The 20,091-nt window shown below is 42.0% G+C and overlaps 1 protein-coding gene across 3 annotated transcripts in view; it reads left to right on the forward strand.

The window, feature by feature from the left end:
- Positions 1-252: 252 nt before the first annotated feature.
- The window catches only part of ralgps1 (Ral GEF with PH domain and SH3 binding motif 1), a 540,533-nt gene continuing 520,694 nt past the window's right edge, over positions 253-20,091 (forward strand). For all 3 annotated transcript variants that reach the window (XM_067969743.1, XM_067969745.1, XM_067969744.1), the window contains exon 1: positions 253-459. The gene's annotated coding sequence lies outside the window, so the exon portion shown is untranslated. The remainder of the gene's footprint in view (positions 460-20,091) is intronic.

Below are 20,091 nucleotides of genomic sequence, written 5' to 3' on the forward strand. Positions count from 1 at the left end.
TCCCAGGATGCAAGTGAGACAGCGAGCCTGCGCACTGATCGCAACACCTCGCACTGGGCGAAATCCCGCCTCTTCTTTGCAATGATTGGGGAATGACTTTTGCGACAGGCGCCAATCCAGAGAGGGACTGGAGGTCGATGCCTCCGCTAATTGGTGAGGGTTGGCTGTCGATCAGCGAATGTACCTGCACTTCCTGTTGTCAAATTGGGGGCCAGCTCGAGCTGGTGTCAAGTGTCCACGGGAGGCACTGAATCCTGCCATATCGCAAAGCACAAATGCGTTGGTAGCACCAGCAAACAACAAAGGCTGTGAGAAATTATTGCAGACGCCTACTTTTGCAGGAGAAATAATTTAGCAATTGTTCAGCCACGAATATAATTTTTATTCCGTGGAATATAAAAGGTGCCTGAGACAGAATATTCAGTGGAATGACAGACTGCAGTGTCAGTAGAGGGAGAGGTGAGTACGACTGCCGCTGGTGAAATGTGAGGGCATTGCTATAAAAATAAAGGGGAAAAACAGAAACGTAGAGAGATGTCATCTTCTTGTAAAGTGTGCATTGAATGTGCGGCGGAATTAGAGTTGTGTTGATTCGCATGAAACGTCGACTTTTTTTTTGCATTTTCTGCCAGTCTGTTTGCAATATTGTATCCCTCCATTCTGTTTTGTTTACAAGGGCGGTAGTACAGTAATTATGTTGCATTTGAATGCATCAGGTAACACGATGCAAAAAAAAGAAATGGAAACATTGCGTCGCCATCCCAATGTAATGTGACACTGCAAGCAGCGCAAACGTTTCCCATTTACTAATTTTATCATTGCATATAATGGGACGATGTGATGCTGTGTATGTACATCGTATCAGAAACTGAGAAGGCTGAACCTGAGCTGTCGAAATATTTGTCCTACCTTGTTGCGAGGAAACGATGGACTTTAGGGATAAACCCAATCCCAAAGGATATTTGCATCCATAGGTTTTTTTTTGCGGGGGTGGTGGTGGAAGACACACTGTTTTAAAAATCTGCTAGTGTCACGAAAGTTGCTTCCTTTTTATTTATTGAAGTGAGATAGCTATTGATTTAATAGAAATCGAACATTCTCTTGAGTGTTACGGCATTTCAGCAGTGCAATAATGTATGCAGCTTTTTTTCTTAAGTTATTCCTCTAGCAGCTGGACATAAAGGCTCCCAGGGTGAGATTTTCTTTTTCCCTTTCGACAACCTAAAACAGTGGTATCTGTCTGAACGCACGCCTGATCCCAGTGAAAAAGTAGCATCGTTTGCAGCCAGTCGCACGCCCATTGTATCGGAGGCTTGATAAGCGCGTGTAATCATTTCAGTCTCATTAATCAGGATTCAGCAGCACGGTAATGAATCGTAAGTCTGGTCTGTGAATTTGTCTGGGAATTTTGTGAACGGTTCATTCCGATTGCAGTTGGTTTAATATGCAATTCGTGCTTTTCACATTCAAGAATGATATCAACACATTTTGATTTTTTTTCAATATAAGTGTTACTGTTCTTTCAGTGGCAGAACAGTATGTGGTCAGCAATCGTTAGAATGAGAAACACCCCTCAATGTTGCGTTTGTATTTGCAGGTCGCCGGATTATATTTTTGTTCGCAAATAGCAACACTTGGTTTAAAAAATGGTTACACTTGTCGTTTTTGCGGTCTGCATCGTGTAATCTCTAAATGATACCTGGTTTGTTTACAAGTAATGTTTCTGGAGGAATCATCTTCCCTGTCTGTGGTAATGTGACACTTCATCGACATGAGAGAAAAGGCCTAGTGTAAGGGCATTGCATCTTCGCACCTGTTCAATTATCATTTTAAACGCTAATACCCTTTAGCATGACAATAATTAAGGTTCCCCACGATCATTATAGAAATTTATACGCAGATGAATAGATTTATGTTACAGTAATTCACATTTATTCTGTTTGCATATTTTAACATTGTTTTGGGGGTACTAATAGATGGAAATTGTACATGCTGGAACTAAATAGAAGTTTAAAATATCTACACCGTGGGACTCGTGTTTTAAGAAAGCTCTTGTCGAACATTCTTAAAAATGTCAGTTAGTGGAATTAATAATTAAATGCAATGGTTGAGTACTTTTCAATTAAATCTGTCTGGGATGAAGATTTTTTTTAAAAAAATGAAGATTAAATGATGCAAATAAGGAGGGAGTTTAAATTAGATCAAATAAATTGAATTTAAGTGTGGTCATTTTAAGCTCAATAGTAACATTATTGCATATAACAAGCATCTCAGATGTGATTTTTTTAAAAAAAAGATATTATTTAGAGAGCAGTGGAAATGCTAGAATTTGAGGTGATTTTCAGTGTGACCCTCACTGAGACTAGCATTATGTAGAGGGTACAGAAATTGGAATTTGGGAGAGCTGCTAGAAAGCAATTAAGTTGTATCTGTGCGGGAAGAATAAATAGGCCAAATTTCTTAATCTTGACCTTTTAACGACACAATGGAGCCAATGCAGTATTAGTTTAGCCCTGATCAGGGAAGAGAGATGCAGCAGTAGAGGATCTAAAATGGGTGGAAATGAGGAATAGAGAACAAAGTATAGTTTCTGGAAACTCACATACAACTTGAAAAATAGTCTTTTAATGTAGTTTTCGTTTGTATTTCCTTATCGTGTTTCTATATCTGTAGTTGATCATGAAGGCAGGACGGTCCCACCAGCAGCAACCTTTGCACACTCTTACCAGATCTACTCCTCGGCAGACTTGCTGTGAGAAGTGTTGGGACAGTGTGAGAAGAGATTCCTTCCCATTTAGTTTTCCTTCCTTTTTAGATGAGCTAATCAAGACTGGAAAGCATGCCTGAGACTTGCACACCTCGGTATTGTGACTAACGTACAGTTGGGCTGCGTCAGTTTTCTCTTTGAACTAAAAAATAAACTAGAAAAGTTTTTGTGAAAATAAAACTAGGCAAAATTTCAAACTGGATTCTTAATTCCTACTCGCCTCAGATTGGCGAGAAGTATATGGGAAATGAAGAGAAGGGTTTGTTCTGTGTCTAGAATGTCGTTCTTTATCATTCCACACAATTTTATCACCTACCCAAGTCATTCACCCATCACCCCTGTGCTCGCTGACCTACATTGGCTCCTGATCTGGCAATACCTCAATTTTTAAAAAGATTTTCATCTTTGTTTTCAAATCACTCCATGGCCTCGCCCCTCCCTATCTTCGTAACCTCCTCCAGCCCTACAACCCTCCGAGATCTCTGCACTCCTCTAATTCTGGCCTCCTGCACATCTCCGATTTTCTTTGCTCCACCATTGGTGGTCGTGCCTTCAGCTGCCCAGGCATTAAGCTTTGGAATTCCTTCCCTAAGCCTCTCCGCCTCTCTCTCCTCCTTTTAAGATGCTCCTTAAAACTTACCTCTTTGACTCAGCTTTTGGTCACCTGGCCTAATATCTCCTTATGTGGCTTGGTGTTAAATTTTGTTTGCTAACAATCCTGTGAAGCACCTTGGGATGTTTTGCTACATTAAAGATGCAATAAAATGCAAATTGTTGATGTAAATAAAATGTAGGAAATTGACTTGATAAAGTATTGTCATAATACATAATTTGCTTGTCACAAGTACTTTGCATATAGCACACATAATACTAAATTTAGCATGTGACTGTCGTTCTTGTAGTGATAAAAGAGCAGAGAATGTGACGCTCATAGTGTTTCATGCACCTGCTTTGATTACACTTGGGATTCTAGTCTGCTGAGGATATAAAGTGTACATAGATGACTGGAAGCATAAACAATTATTAAGATTTAAGATGTTTAATTGGGTGTGAATAACAGTGAAATGGGCAACCAACTGTAAAGATTCACTTTTTAATGAATTTTGTCTGGAGTTCTCTTATCAAGTGTTTTTTTTCCGCAACTGACATTAGTACTTGTGCAAATGAATAATTGAGAACTGGATGCCCCACATTGGAAATAAAATGAATACTTTCAGGGAGACTAACATGGTGGCACACAAGTGGAAATTTTGAAGCATACTGTTTTGGCCAGCTCCAGGAATTGATCCTGGCCAAACACTTCCCCAATGGTGATGCTGCCTCAAGTTTTAAATATCTCCTAACAGTTAAAATGGAAATATTCTGTATGAATTGCTTAATTCCTGTGGTTTAGACTGGTTCAAATAATAATAGCCTACACTACAAAATTACAGATGATATGTACACATGTCTTTGAAGGTGGCAGGTCAAGTTGAAAAGGCATATGGGATCCTTGGCTTTATAGATAAAGGCATGGAGTGCAAAAGCAAGGAAGTTATGCTGAACCTTTATAAGACACTGGTTCGGCCCCAGCTAGAGTATTGTGGCCAATTCTGGGCACCACACTTTAGGAAGGATATCAAGGCCTTAGAGGGGTTGCAGAGGAGATTTACTAGAATGGTAGCAGGGATGAAAGACTTCAGTTACATGGAGAGACTAGAGAAACTGGGGTTGTTCTCCTTAGAGCAGAGAAGGTTATGGGGAGATTTGATAGAGGTGTTCAAAATCATGAAGGGTTTTGATAAAGTAAATAAGGAGAAACTGTTTCCAGTGGCAGAAGGGTTGGTAACCAGAAGACACCGATTTAAATTAATTGGCAAAAGAGCCAGAGGCGACATGAGGAAAAAAAATTTAAGCAGCAAGCTGTTATTATCTGGAATGCACTGCCTGAAAGGGTGGTGGAAACAGATTCAATAATAACTTTCAAAAGGGAATTGGATAAATACTTGAAGGGGGCAAAAATTGCAGGGCTAGGGGGAAAGAGCAGGGGAGTGGGACTAAATGGATAGCTCTTTCAAAAAGCTGGTACAGGCATGATGGGCCAAATAGCTGCCTTCTGCACTGTATCATTGTATGATTCCTTTGTAGCTTTTTAATTCAAAAATGTTAGCATATCTTTGTTTCAGATTATCATTTTAGGTAGGGAGGTTCTATCTTGAATTAATTCTTCGGTTTTGTAATCCACAGGCTGGATTTAAAAAAAAATTTAATCTCTTCATTCATGACGGCATTGATTACTGACTGGGACGCACTTCCACAGGCACCTGTCATCCTTATAGTATTTGTCAGCATCGACTGAGTGTGTTAGCAGGCAGTTAGAGCATCAGTCAAACCCAATGTACATGATTCAAACCACCTGCATATCCAATAAACACTTTTACACCTGGACTTCCAGCAGGTGTCATTGGATAGTGATTGGGAGCAGTAATCCTGGCTGTAAAAAGCTTTCATCACAAAAAAGTTAAACAGTCCGTGAAGTGGAATGTGAATGCTCAAAATGACTATTAGTCTGGTTTGCTGTTGGGAAGCCTTGGGCTTGAAAAATTGGCAAGAGTTAAGTTAAGTCTGCACTCATTTATTTTGAGATGTAAATTTGTCTGGTGAATGAGAGAACTCTGCAAGATATGGTACATTATTTTTCCCTCCCTCAGTATCCAGTACTTGCAGGGAAGGTATAATATTGGTAGGTGTTTCACTCGTAAGCCTGAGAGAAGAATTAATCCTATAAAAGGGCATTTTACGCCATAAAGTCATTGTTACAGTAATCTTTTTTTAAACAGTGTTATTCATCCTGTGGAATATGAACATTTGTATCTCAATTTGAAGGAAAATTTATGTTGCTCCTCACCTTTTATCACCACATCTGCTGAATTCACTGAGGGGTGTGATGGCCTTTTATATAATGTCATTGTAACCGACATGTTGCTGACGCAGAACTAGCTGATGCTTGTATTTCAGCCATTGCATCTCTCCCAATTTTCCTGAGGCAAAACTGCTTCCAAATTGTGGATTCCTGAATTATTTATGAATTACAGTTGTGGTATACTAAATATTTTGGGGAAACTTTTTTTAAATGAAGGACAGATGCTCACTAAGGAGCCCTTTATGGGCTGTAGCAAATGCGGGGAGAATCGTGCAGTTCTAAACTTTTAAGAAAAATGTATTTTTTTCCAATATTAAGAAAATCTTTACTGGACTAGTACTGCACGTCCACAATGCCCATCTTAATGGTTTCTTTGAATAAGATTGTCAACTTGGTGCTAATTGTTCGGTAACTTTTTGATGTACACCTGCACATGCTGGGAACTTAATAGAGTTTGCCCTGACTCATTTTGTGGAGGACCCTCAACAGCTGTTTGGGAGTTTTTAAAAAAAGTTTTCATGTGCAATATATCAAATATAATTGAAGAAACATAAATGGACACTCAGTTGTAATTTGAAATGAAGTCATAATGGTAACCCAAGCCAGACTATAGCAGGACCTGGACTGACACGTGGCAGGCAACATTTGCACCACTGCCAGGCAGTGACCATCTCCAACAAGGAAAGGCCCAACCACCTCCCCCTGACGTTCAATGGCGCCCACCCTCAACATCCTGGGGTCACTTGTGACCAGAGCTTAATTGGACCAGCCATATAAACAGTGTGGCTGCAAGAACAGGGTAGAGGCTAGGTAGGCAGAGATGCTCGCTAGTCAGCGTCTCTCCCATCAACAAGTCAGGAGTGTGATAGAATACTCACCATGTGCCAGGATGGGGGAACTGCAACATTAGTTCAAGAATCTTGACATGATCTAGGACAGAGCCGTCTGCTTGATCAGTGCCCCTGTCACTGGATTTAATATCCACCTCCTGTACTAATGGTGTACTGTGGCTGCACTATGTACCAGCAACTCACTGAGCTTGCCTCGATAACACCTTCCAGCCCTGTGATCTGCACCACGCAGAAGGACAAGAGTAACAAAATCATGGGAACACCATGACCTCCAGATTCCCCATCTAGTCGAAAGACAGTTGCTGCTATTCCTTCATCCTTACTGAGTCAAAATCCCGGAATTCCGTACCTAACACCATCGAGGGGACACCATCAGCACAAGAATTCCAGCAGTTCAAGGAGAGGGCCCACCACTTTTTTTCAGGATAACTAGACACGAGCAATAAATGTGCCTTGCCAGTATTGCCCACATCCTGAGAAAAAAATTTTTAAAAATCAGGAGTATTTGAATATGAAGTGAAGAGTATAGTAAGACTGTTTCTTAGAATATAGTATTGACTTAAAATAATCATAGTTGTATGATTAAGATTCCATCTGATCTGAGTTTACATTTGCCTTGTTCCTATGTCTTAAATGGGCACCATGGGCGTGTAACAGTGACAATTCAGAGATCAAGCACCTGTTTATAGTTGGATGGAAAATAAATCGGGCTAGTTATCTTGAAGGAATTGTGAGGACTATATTATATCACTAATCTCATTGTACGTGCGGAGCATAAGTGATATTTTCCATGATCTTTCCATCATTTTCACAAAGTGTAGAGCCAGCTGGTATGGCTCAGTCCAGAATACAGTCTTGAATTTGAGAGATGAAAGGAAAGTGTTACAGCCCAATGTACACCGGCTGCTTAATATTTTAAAGTCAATTTGAAATATTAAAATTGGAACTATTGTTTTGCATTTTAATTAAGCTTGATTTGGCTTTAGATCTATGTATTGAGCATAGACATTTTTGGTGTGAGCTGGCGTTGGCTATCAGGGCTCCTCAGTAAGGCATTAGTGCTTGGAGCTGGAAGAAGGGGTAGCAACATTTTCACAGTGTAAATATTCATTATAATTTTTAACAAGGCATGATTTGAATAAGAACTAAATTCACCTATTTTGGTTAAAAAAAAATTATGGAGTTTTTTTATTCTGAGCTGAGATCAGCTCTATGGTTCTCTGTATTTCATAACCCTGGACAGGCAGGTGCCACTCGAAATCTGGTAACCAATGACGGAGCACTTGATGCTTCTTACATTTGAGTAAGACAGAAAAGATGAAGCAAAGGACAATTAAATCATATGTTTGTGTATTTGTTAACCACAGAAAAATGCGTTCTAGGATAATCTTGACCAGTATCCAAATTAGAGAGAATGTAATGTCCTTATGTTTCAAGTCTGAGGAGAGTGTCTGTGTTGCCAAAGCAAGAAGGCTCATTAGGATGCATTGTAGCTTGGGTTCCCAAAGGAATTCACTCATTCTTGTAAAAGGGTTGATGCCTGTTGGATTCTGCTTGACCATGAGGCAGTTGGCTGATTGTGATTTATAAAGCGGACAGGAAGATACTTATCAGCATGTAGGTGGCATCCTGCCTACAGATACAGTAATAACAGTTGGACTGTTCCGCCCCACCTGTCCTTCGTGGAAAAGTTTGTGCAGAAAAACACCTTTGATCACAAGGCGATCAGCAAGTGGTCCGCACGTAACGTCCTCGAGACCCTGCGGGAAAAGGAGATGGTGGATCCTGTCGGTTGGTTCCCCAAGCAGACTGTCAATGTCATTTGGCAGAACGCCTCATCGCCAGAGCTTTCAAACAAGCACCAAGACCTAGCTTGGCTGGTGGTGAGAAGGGCCCTTCCCGTCAGATCCTTCATGCACTCCCGGGCTCTCAGCGCCACCGCGCGCTGTCCCAGAGGAGGCTGCGGTGGAGACGAGACCGTCACCCATCTCCTTATGGAATGTGCCTTTGCAAAGAAGGTCTGGAGAGAGATGCAGTGGTATCTGTCCAGGTTCGTCCCGAGCAGTTCCGTAACACAGGTTTCTGTGCTCTACGGGCTGTTCCCGGGGACGCACACTGAGACGGACATCAGCTGCTGCTGGAAGACCATCAACTCGGTGAAAGACGCCCTTTGGTCTGCCCGAAACTTGCTGGTCTTCCAGCACAAGGAGCTGTCTTCGACCGAGTGTTGCAGACTGGCACATTCCAAGGTCCAGGACTACGTGCTGAGGGATGCACTGAGGATGGGTGTGGCCGCCGCAAAGGCCCTGTGGGGAAAGGCAACCGTTTAGAGCCTTCCCGCCATTGTAAACCGAGGGGCTGCAATCAGGGAAAAACCCCCTCGGGCAGAATGTAAAATTCAAATTGCTGTAATGTACCTGTAATGAATCTGAAATGAATCTGTAAGCAATAATCTGTGTTGAGTCTGATGCAATGAGACACCCTAGAGTGTCATGAACTGTAATTATGTCCAATGTGTTCATTGTACTGCACTTGACGTAACCTGCAAATTGTATAATCTGTATTGTGTACGTTTGGAAAGTGATATGACAACTGTATTGTATGTACTGCTGCAAATTTTATGAATAAAGTATATTTTTTGAAAAAAAATAACTACTGCTTCTCGGCCTTTTGGCTAAGATCAAGTGTGTTCCTTTTCGGGCTTATTTGGATCTGAGCGGACTGGAACGCTGGCCGCGACCTCATGCGCTCGCAAAGTGCGGACTTTGCTGTGATTGGTCGTTTGTGTGCTGGCTCCGCCCCTAAATTTGCATAAGGACCACATCAACACTGCAATGGCAGGGAAGGGCACCCGGGCAGTCGGCCATGGTGTGCCAAACACAGTTAGGGTGACGGTAACGACAGTCGAATGTGTTTCGCCGGTGGATCGTGAGGTTTTCGTCAAACGCGTTTTGCTCGACTGCTGTGGATTCAAAGCGACGGACATCTTCTGCCTCCAGGATTTCCCTCGAAGCGGACATTTTGACGTCACCTTCAAGACCGTCACTGGATGCCAGAAGCTTCTTCAAGTCTTCAAGGAGAAGGGGAGCGTCGGACTGCTGGCCATGCTCGCTGCGGAGCCGCTCTTCACCCTCCCAACGCAGAGGAATCGGAAGCTGATTGTACACATGTACAACCCACACGTCCCGGTCGCCGATGTGCTGACGTTCCTCGCCAGATACGGGGCGCAGAACAGCGTCGACGTCACCGACCAGTTTGGGATCTGGACCAGCAAGAGGGAGGTCACGGCAACGTTGAGACTGGACGCCCACGGCAACATCGTCCACCCTCCCTCCAGCTTCGCCATCGGAGGAAGTCGAGGGTACATCACGTACGTGGGGCAGCCCAGAGTCTGTCGCACCTGCGGCAAATCCGGCCATTTGGCGAACACCTGCACTGCAACCGTCTGCAAGAACTGCAAGCAGGAAGGACACCAGACTAAGGACTGCAAGGAGAGCAAGCGCTGCAACCTGTGCGGGCTGGAAGGCCATCTCTACAGGGTCTGCCCCGAACGCAACCTCAGCTACGCCCAGGCGGCCAAGAACAACACAGCGGAGGAGGAGGGGGCAACAAGCAAGGATGCCCCAAAGAAGGCCAAGAGTCAGCGCCCGGCCGCGACCTCCTCCAAGAAGCCCCTAGCCCAGGAAAACAATGAACGAGGAAAGGGTCAAGCCGAAAACTGCCAGACCCCGACACCCAGCTCCGAGCCTCCCCACCAGGTGACAGAGTCCATGGACGAGGAGGCAGCAGAGGGAGGATGGCAGCTGGTGGTCAAAAAAACCAAAAAGAAGAAGCCAGAGAAAAGGAAACAAGCCCCTGCCGACACTACACCAGGGGTTAAAAGAGCACTCAAGTCGCAGTCGGACTGCAGCGACTACCCCGCGTCTGACGAGGAGGGACGACAGGAGCGAAGTGGTCAGCCGTCCCACCGAAAGCGGCAAAATACCCAAGGTGACACCGACGCGATCGGCAGCCCCCATCTCCAGAACACTGGGAGCGACAACACCTCCAGTGCCCTCCAGCTCCGGGAAGCCGGCAGCATCGTAGTGCCCAGCGCACACCAGCTCCGGGACACCGGGAGCAGCACCGCAGAGAGCGAAGAACAGCTCCGGGAAACCGGGAGAAGCGACAACGAGGAGCCCAAACCGATCGAGGATCGCACGGACTCTTCACCCGACACCAGGCCGCCGATGTCACCCCGGCGGAACGACGACCCCCTCTCTGAGGCAGAACAGAACTCGTACCTCAGCTCAGGGATCGTGGAACACTTTGCACAGATCACCTGGATGCAGGGACACGGCCAAGAGCTGGAAACAGCAAACGGACTGACGGGTGAGACTTTAAACTGTTGTTAAAATGGGTCTGAAAGTCGCATCCATTAACGTGCGTAGCGTTAAATGCACTACGCGATGTGTGTCGACCTTGGACTACCTGGCCAAGGTCAAGAGCGACCTGCTGTTCTTACAGGAGTGCGGCCTGCCGCATCTCAGCAATTACAGGCAATGGTCGCAGCGCTGGGCCCACGGGCCGTCTATCTGGTCGGGAGGCAACGATAACCGTGCCTCCGGCCTGGGGATTCTGCTGCGGGGGGGCAACTTCACCATCACCGAAGTAAAGGAGGTGGTGGGGGGCCGTCTCCTCGTAGCAGATGTAATGTACAAAAACGCTCCGCTCCGGCTGATGTGATCTCAAACCTAGCTGGGAAAACAATCCTGGAAGAAGAAATAAAGATCTATTATGTGTTATTACTTGACATCCAACTTATATATAGTTAATTGAGTTATTTTTCAAGCATTTTTAATTGTTTATTTTCCTCCAGGCGCAGTACGATTGTTAATGTATCTTGACCTTTAATAAGTGAGTTGCCATTTCAAATAGATCTGTTTTTTATTACTGAAATTGCTTAGCAGAATAATGTGGCTTGCTGGCAATTATCTCAACATCGAGCCACCAGTAATGGCTTTAGAAGGTGCTACGATATACAACCTTTTACAATATAAAATTATATTAGAGAAAAAAAAATTGGGAACTGGGTGTTTCAGCTGTTTGGCCATGGGCCTTACACCACTGCGACCTGGGTTTAAAGCCCACTCAGACTAAAGGGGTGAAAATGTCCTTTGGCTCGATGTAAGAATCCCATGGGAAATTAATTTGGGGTAGTCCCAGTGAGTTCTTTGGGAGTCCAAGCACACACCTGTCTTTAAGTTGGCACAAATTGGTAATTGGGAAAGTAATTAATGGAGTCGATGGTCCACATCTGACAATGTATCTGAACTCCAACCTTAGGGCAGAGCAGAGGCAGCTTTGCTCCGTATCTAATCTGCAAGTGTTTGATGCTGATACTGCATGTTTAAAATGGATAGTGTTGTATTCCCTAGCTTAATGAACATAAAATTCACACAATTTAAAGAAAACACAAGCAGTTGCAAAAGCAGTAGTCATTTAACAAATGTATTGATTGTCAGAAAGGCAAGCAATGACTAATGAGATTGGAAACAAATAGTACCAATTGGTGATCAGGTGAGTAAAATGTGGGCCCAAAACAAATAATTCACTTACTAATTGCTTTGTCTATGCTGGTTAGAAAAATTGGTTAAGCAAGAACATAAATTCTCCAACAGCAGATTACAGGTATGGCACCTTGAGCAATTTTATGAAGCAATTATATATTTTAAGTATTCCAGGGATATACAGCTATTCATTTTCAGATCAATTACTGTAGTACTAATATTAAAGTATTAACCTGATCAGACCCCATGTTCTCTCTAAATTTGCACAGCCTGAATATTTTGACATGGAGACATGCACCCAATCTAGGACTTAAAGAAATGCTTTCTGGAAAACTTGCCATTTTTAAAATTTAAATCAATAGCACTTTGAGAAATCCCCAGTGCCTGGAGGGAAACTTTATTTTTAAAAAATTATACGGGCTCTGAAAAGAATCTTTCATCTACAGAAATGAAAGATGACAAGTGGGTGTAACTCATTTTGGATTGCAATTTAATCAATTGGAGGACTTGCATAATTACTGGGTGAAAATGTATTTGAATGTGGTTCGAAATAAATTTTAATTCAATGTGCCATTGCCATCCAGAGAGAGAGAAAGAAAAAGAAAGAGTTTTATTACTTGGAACAGGGAGGTATTACCTTATGCTCAGGGATAAAGAAACCTTTTGGACATGTTATAAGAATCAAAAAGTGTTCACCTCGGCTCAGCATTAATGCACTGTTCAATCAATGGAGATTCTGTCAGCCATTAAGAGATGTTCATGCAGTCACAGCCTGGCAGTTCTGTGTTTTTATATATGTGCTTAAAATACTGTGGAATTTAACGCTCCTGTGATCCCTCCATCGAAGTCATTCTTCCATTAAAAACCCACAGTCCGCAAGATGCCCCATAGTGCTTCACATCCAATGAATTACTTTTGAAGTGCAGTCAGTAAGGTCCCATAAACAGTAAACGAGGTGAATGACCAGCTAATCTATTTTGTTTGTGTTGGTTGAAGGAAGCATTTTGGCCAGGACACTGGGAGAACTTTTCTTTGAATAGTGCCATGGGATCTTTTGCATCCACCTGAACAAGTAGATAGGGGCTCGGTTTAACATCTCGTGAAAGTCTGCACCTCCAGCAATGCAGCACTCCCTCAATACTGGACTGAAGTAGATTATGTGCTCAAGTCCTGCAGTGGGTCTTGAACCCCAAAGTTACTGATCCTGTGGTAACAGTGCTACCAGCTGAGCCACGCTGACACTATTGGATGCTGTGATGAGGAAACTGCAGTTTTATACAGAAAGATGAGTTATATGGAGGAAACAACCTTACTTATCCGTATTTATCTTTGTGATCACATCTTTGCCGATGCTTTGAGATTTAAACTAACCTGCCTTACTGAAAAATGTCAAAAATCCGCACAAATTGGCGAATGGATTTAATGTTATCCACGACTGGGATCTTAATAGTTTTGTGCATCATAGAAATTGAAGTGCAGAATGAAGTCATTTGGCCAATTGCGCCTGTGCCATTACCAGCTTTTCCACTGGAAAAATCCCATTATTTCCAACTTCTTTCTTTTAATGCTAACCCTGAGTTTATGCCCCCTTGTTACCCATTTGCTAACCAGCAGAAACGACCATTCATTGTTTATGCTTTCAAAATCTTTCGTAATTTTGAAAATGTGTATTTTATTCCCCTCTTAACTTACTTTCTTCAAGTGTAAAATGAAACAATTTTTTGAAGCTTTCCTCATAGCCATGACCTCATTCCTGCCATCATAGTCGTGAATCTTCACTGTACATTTTCCATCGTTCCTACATTGGAGCACCAGGATTTTACACAATCCTCCAACTGTGGTCTAGCCAATGTTTTGTACAAATTCATCATCACTTCTTTGCTTTTATATTCAATTCCCCTATATTTATTCAATTTTCAGGATTTTTAAAACTTTTTTTCCTCTTAAGGATTTGGAAAAAAAAGTTACTCTTTTTTTATCTTTTTTTAAGCAAAGTGTATTCTCACAAGTTTAAAAAAAAGCTACCTAGATGTAAGGTGGTTAATATGCTAAATGTGAGTTGTTATCCCCAGAGCAAATAATAAATGCTTTGAAAAAACACTGCGCCTTCATTATGTTGGAAAGTCCTTTGAAATCTGTTTGTCTGTGAAAGGAGGGAGATAAAAGGGTGAGAGGCAGCTTTGATACAGAAATCTGTGGGGAATATTGGGGTTGTTAAAGGGAAAGCTGTGAATGTTTTCACTGAGGCTGAGGGGTTAGAAAGGCTGACTGATGGTTAAATGCCATCTTGTTTGTAAGGGGACTGATGTGAACTAGTGTGGCATGTTTTTGATTTGGTATTAATACTTGAAGGTGTATCGGAGAGATTGAATAAGTACGCATGCAAAAGACATGACTTTCTGGTTGAAGTCACAAGGGGGTACTATTGTTAATCCTCTATTGTACAAGCAGTTATAGGGCAGCGTGTCTCCACTCTCTCAAAAGTAAGATGCTCGAACCACTTAAGGAGCAGCTTACGCCACTGAACCTGTGAAGGTATCTACAGCAGAGCCGAATTTGTAACCGAATGAAAGCTAGACTCCCACTTCCATTTTTTTGCTGAAGTTATTTTGTGGTCATCGAGATGGGGGTTGTTAGTGCTAGGGAATAGGAACACTTGCCCTTTCTCGCACCCAATGTTGGGTATGGCACAGCAAGAATCAGAGTAAAGTTACCTCTACTCTGTCCCCAATATTGTGCATCAGCCCCAAACCTCCAAAAAGCACTCCCTACTGCATCAGTTTGGCATTTTTTTCCATTTCCCATCTCCCACACCAGGCATCCTGTCTGAGGGACATTGTGAGCTCTATTGAAGAATAATAACCACCTTGCTCTGCAGTGTCTGGAAAAAATTGTACTTGTGTGTTTTGGCTATAGATAATTTTTCATGTTTCCAGAAAATGCAATCAGTCGCAAAAATACAGCTGTAAGATTTGCATACTCTAAGTACATGGACAACAAAGGAGAGGGTGACAAAAGGGAATATGAAGAGATTAGGAAAGAAGTCAAAAAAACTAACTAGGGAAGCTAAGAGGAGCTACGAGATTAAATTATCAAGGAATATAAAAAGAAATGGTAAAGTATTCTGGAGACACATAAGTAACAAGAAAAATTAGAATAGGGATAGGGCCAATAAGGGTTGCACATGATAAACTCACAAGTGACGACAGTGAAATGGCAGAAATATTGAATAGTTACTTAGCCTCCGTATTTACCAGGGAGACGAACAAGGTGGGCAGAACATTAGAAGAAGAGATCTAAAAAGATATTAAAACATTTAAGATAGAAAGGGGGGAGACAATTGATAAACTAATCAAACTTAGGGAGGATGAGACCCCTGGTCTGGATGGATTGCATCTGCGAATATTAAAAAGTTAGGGAGGAGATGGCACAGGCACTATTACATTATATATAAAAATTCATTAGAAAAGGGAATAGTGCCAGAGGACTGACAGACAGCTAATATTATTCCTATATTTAAAAAAGGAGATAGAACAAGTCCAGGGAAACTATAGACCAGTTAGCTTAACGTCGGTGATAGGAAAGATAATGGAATCTTGACCCAAAGATGTAATCGACATCAAGAGAACAAAAATATAATGAAGAATAGTCAGCATGGATTTCAGAAGGGAAAGTCATGTTTGGCCAACCTAAATGAATTCTTTGAAGAGGTAACAGAAAGACTAGACAAGGGTAATGTAGATGTAATATATTTGGATTTTCAAAAGGTCTTCGATAAGCTACCAAATGGTAGACTCATGGCTGAGGTCAGAGCATGTGGAGTCAGGGGACGGGTAGCAGAATGGATAGCAAGCTGGCTACAAAGCAGAGAGTCTGTGTTAAGGGTAGCTACTCAGACTGGCAAAAGGTGGGAAGTGGTGTTGCACAGGGATCAATGCTGGGACCACTGTTGTTCACAATTTACATTAACGATTTGGATTTGGGTATCAGAAGTACAATTCCAAAATTTGCGGATGACACCAAATTGGGGGTGTAGCTAATACAAAGGAAGAATGCGTCAAAATGCAAGAGGACATCAATAAACTTGCAGAATGGGCGTGTACTTGGCACATGCGTTCCAATATAGATAAGTGTGAGGTGGTGCATTTTGGTAGAAAGAATGAGGAGGCCATGTACTGCTTGGGTAATAAGAGTCTGACCAGGCTGGATGAGCAAAGGGATCTAGGAGTACTGATTCACAAATCACTAAAAGTAGCGACGCAGAATAATATGGCCATAAAAAAGGCCAATCAAGCGCTCTGATTCATTTCTAGGGGGATAGAATTGAAACACAAAGAAGTTACGTTAAACTTGTATAGAACCTTGGTTAGACCACACTTGGAGTATTGTGTACAGTTCTGGTCTCCATATTATGGAAAGAATATAGAAGCATTGGGGTGCAAAAAAGGTTGACAAGGATGATACCAGAACTGAGAGGATATCCTTATCAGGAAAGGCTGAACAGGCTGGGACTTTTTTTTTTCTCTAGAGAAAAGAAAAGGCTGAGGGGTGACCTGATCGAGGTTCTTTAAGATAATAGGGTTTGATGGGGAAGACGTAGAGAAAATGTTTGCAGTTGTGGGGGAGTCCAAAATTAGAGGTCATAAACGTAAAATAGTCGCTAATAAATCCAATAGGGAATTCAGGAGAAACTTCTTTACCCAATAAGTGGTAAGAATGTGGAATGCGCCACTGCAAGGAGTAGTTGAGGCAAATAGCATAGATGCATTAAGGGGAAGCTAGATAAACACGGGAGAGAAAGGAATAGAAGGATATCCTGATAGGGTTAGATGAAGTAGGGAAGGAGGAGGCGCGTGTGGAGCATAAATGCTGACATAGACCAGTTGGGCCGAATGGCCTGTTTCTGTGCTGTAGTTCCGATGTAACCCGATGATATATCGGGGGTGGGGGCTTGTTGGAAACCTACAAATTCCTTCAAAATGAACAAAGTACTGATAGGTTAATGACTATGGCATGTTACTAAGGAGACTCATACTATTTTTAGATGGAGCTTACTGTGTATCTAATGCTATACATAATGTATACTTGGCTCCTTTGATGACATCTGTTGGTTAGGCGGTTGCTATGGTAACCAACAAAGTGCTTAACACACTTAACAATACTGGTTTGGCCGTAGATAGGAAGCATATGCATGTGTTGCTGAAACCAATTGGATGTTAAAAAATACTTATTCTCAAGTACAGATGATGGTTTATAGGTCTGATATTTAAAAATTTTAACTATAACAATAAAAGTTGTTATAAAATTCTACTAAATCCAGTTTAACAGCATTGAAACTGGGTTGATTGTATATTTTAACCTTTTGGAGATGGTAGTAAAATTTTTCCATCAAATCTTAAGGTATCTGATTCTGTCAAGATTGTTAAATGAATTTCAGGATTCTGTTTGTGGAGCACTCTGTCCTACATTTGTTTTCCATTAATAAGTCAAAACAGAGTACTGTTGAACGCCTGCCTAATATTTAAAACTAATTAATTTTTTCATGTCAACCCGCTCTCATGCACCTGGAGTATCAACAGTGTGAAAAATAGTAATGACTGGATTTTTATCTTTTTGTCTATTTTGTAGTTGGCTTATCAGGGGAAAGCAGCAAGAGCCAAGTTCGGGGCACCACGGGTGGCTCTGCTGCACAGGAGGGGAGGAAGAAGAGTGGCAGGGCTATAGTGATAGGGGATTCAATTGTAAGGGGAACAGATAGGCATTTCTGCGCCTGCAAACGTGACTCCAGGATGGTATGTTGCCTCCCTGGTGCTAGGGTCAAGGATGTCACGGAGCGGCTGCAGGGCATATTGGCCTTGGAGGGAGTGCAGCGTAGGTTTACTAGAATGATACCCGGACTTCAAGGGTTAAGTTACGAGGAGAGATTACACAAATTGGGGTTGTGTTCTCTAGAGTTTAGAAGGTTAAGGGGTGATCTGATCGAAGCTTATAAGATATTAAGGGGAACAGATAGGGTGGATAGAGAGAAACTATTTCCGCTGGTTGGGGATTCTAGGAGTAGGGGGCACAGTCTAAAAATTAGAGCCAGACCTTTCAGGAGTGAGATTAGAAAACATTTCTACACACAAAGGGTTGTAGAAGTTTGGAACTCTCTTCTGCAAACGGCAATTGATACTAGCTCAATTGCTAAATTTAAATGTGAGATAGATAGCTTTTTGGCAACCAAAGGTATTAAGGGATATGGGCCAAAGGCAGGTATATGGAGTTAGATCACAGATCAGCCATGATCTTATCAAATCGCGGAGCAGGCACGAGGGGTTGAATGGCCTACTCCTGTTCCGATGTAGTTACCGAATGCTCGTTAATGTTAAATTGCTCTCTAAAGTGAACATACAAGCAGGAAAATGTAAATACTATTTTCATCCAAGAGCCGATGTGTTACTGGAATTTGTTTGTAAACTTCCATCTATTCATGTTTTTGATTCATTTAGTTTTTTTTTCACCAAATGTTGAGAAGAAGACTTAGTTCAGCAGAGCTCCATTGTAGCAATCATGTTTAATAGTTGCCTATGGCATTTCTACCCATTTGAGATGCTTTGCTTTGTAGTTGGCACGCTGCATTACAAATCAGATCGTACAGTTGATTTGTATATTGTCTCTTCCTCTCAAACTTAGCCTACATGACAACAGTGACAACACTTCAAAAGTACTTCATTGGTTGTGAAGTGCTTTCTTTCATTCCTTTCCTTTTTTTTCCCTTCCTCCCATCCCTCCCTCTATTCCAAGAATATACAGTCCTCACCACTTATATTGGGCACGTCTGTGTTGATGTGGTTTACCCACGATGTAAGATGGATAGCTAAACAAGTAACACTTCTCAAACTGTTCAACCTGACATCCTTTTTCTCATGCTTCCTCTTTCTGTCTGGGTTGGACTTTTGATGCTCTTCAGTGAACAGCTGTTCACGCTGTCTCTAAGTCGGCGACTGTAGATTCTGGAAGTCCGAGGCACTGTGCTTGGTCTTGCTGGCTCATCTAAGGCGGCTCATCTGTCTTGATTAGGTGGTCTTGATTTTCGTGCTGAGGCTCGCCACTTTCCTCTTTGCAGCCATATTCGCTGCTGCAGTCAGTGCTGTAAGCGCAAGCTATAACCGGATACTAATGACAAAGGATTACGTAGCCAAGGTGCCAACTGCTGATAGAATAGCTGAGTCTGTCCGAAATAGCCAGAGCGCTTAATATTGCCTTTGCAATTGACAACTATGGGAATGGCAACTGGCGGGGGTTAATTGCCCGGTATAGACATGCCCACAATAACTGTGGACAGTATAAGTGATGGGGACTGTACTAAAATATATGATATGAAAGTAGTAATGCAGCAAACTGCAGATGGCATGATCACTATGTATAGTAAAATATCCTAAAGAGGACAAACACAGTAAGGTCACTGGTTTAAGGTGACAACATAATCTTAATTTCATGACTTGAACTTGAATTTGCTCCAAGAGATAATCTGTCTTTGTGTCACTGAAGATTGGTGGTAATTTATAGAAAGGTCACTAGATTTCACCAATAACTTGCCTGTTCAAGCTTTAAACCACTTCTTTACAAATAAGTTTTGAATTAATGGATTATGCTTGTCAACAAAAATTAAAGCTCTTGCAAAAAATGTAGTCTGAATTTATATTTACAAGTAGTATTATCCACTATGCAAGGGAGAGAAATGTTTAAATTTATCATTGATGATGAATCTGGGTATATTTGTGGAGGTTCCTCCATTCTAACCGCAAGTGTTTACTGAGTGCAACAGTAAATAGAATGACTCATGTCCATTCGTTGTGGAAAATAACAGTGTACACTTCTATGTAATTGTGTGAAAGGAATCATTAACACAATTAATTTTAAAAACCGATGTTGTGTCACTGCCCTGACAATTAATGCAGCTACATCACCTTTTAGATTGCACTTATGCTAATTCTATTTTCAGTCTAGCAGAAGAACCTGTTTAAACTGCCTGGCTCC

Source organism: Heptranchias perlo, chromosome 31, assembly GCF_035084215.1.
Source record: "Heptranchias perlo isolate sHepPer1 chromosome 31, sHepPer1.hap1, whole genome shotgun sequence".
NCBI lineage: Eukaryota > Metazoa > Chordata > Chondrichthyes > Hexanchiformes > Hexanchidae > Heptranchias > Heptranchias perlo.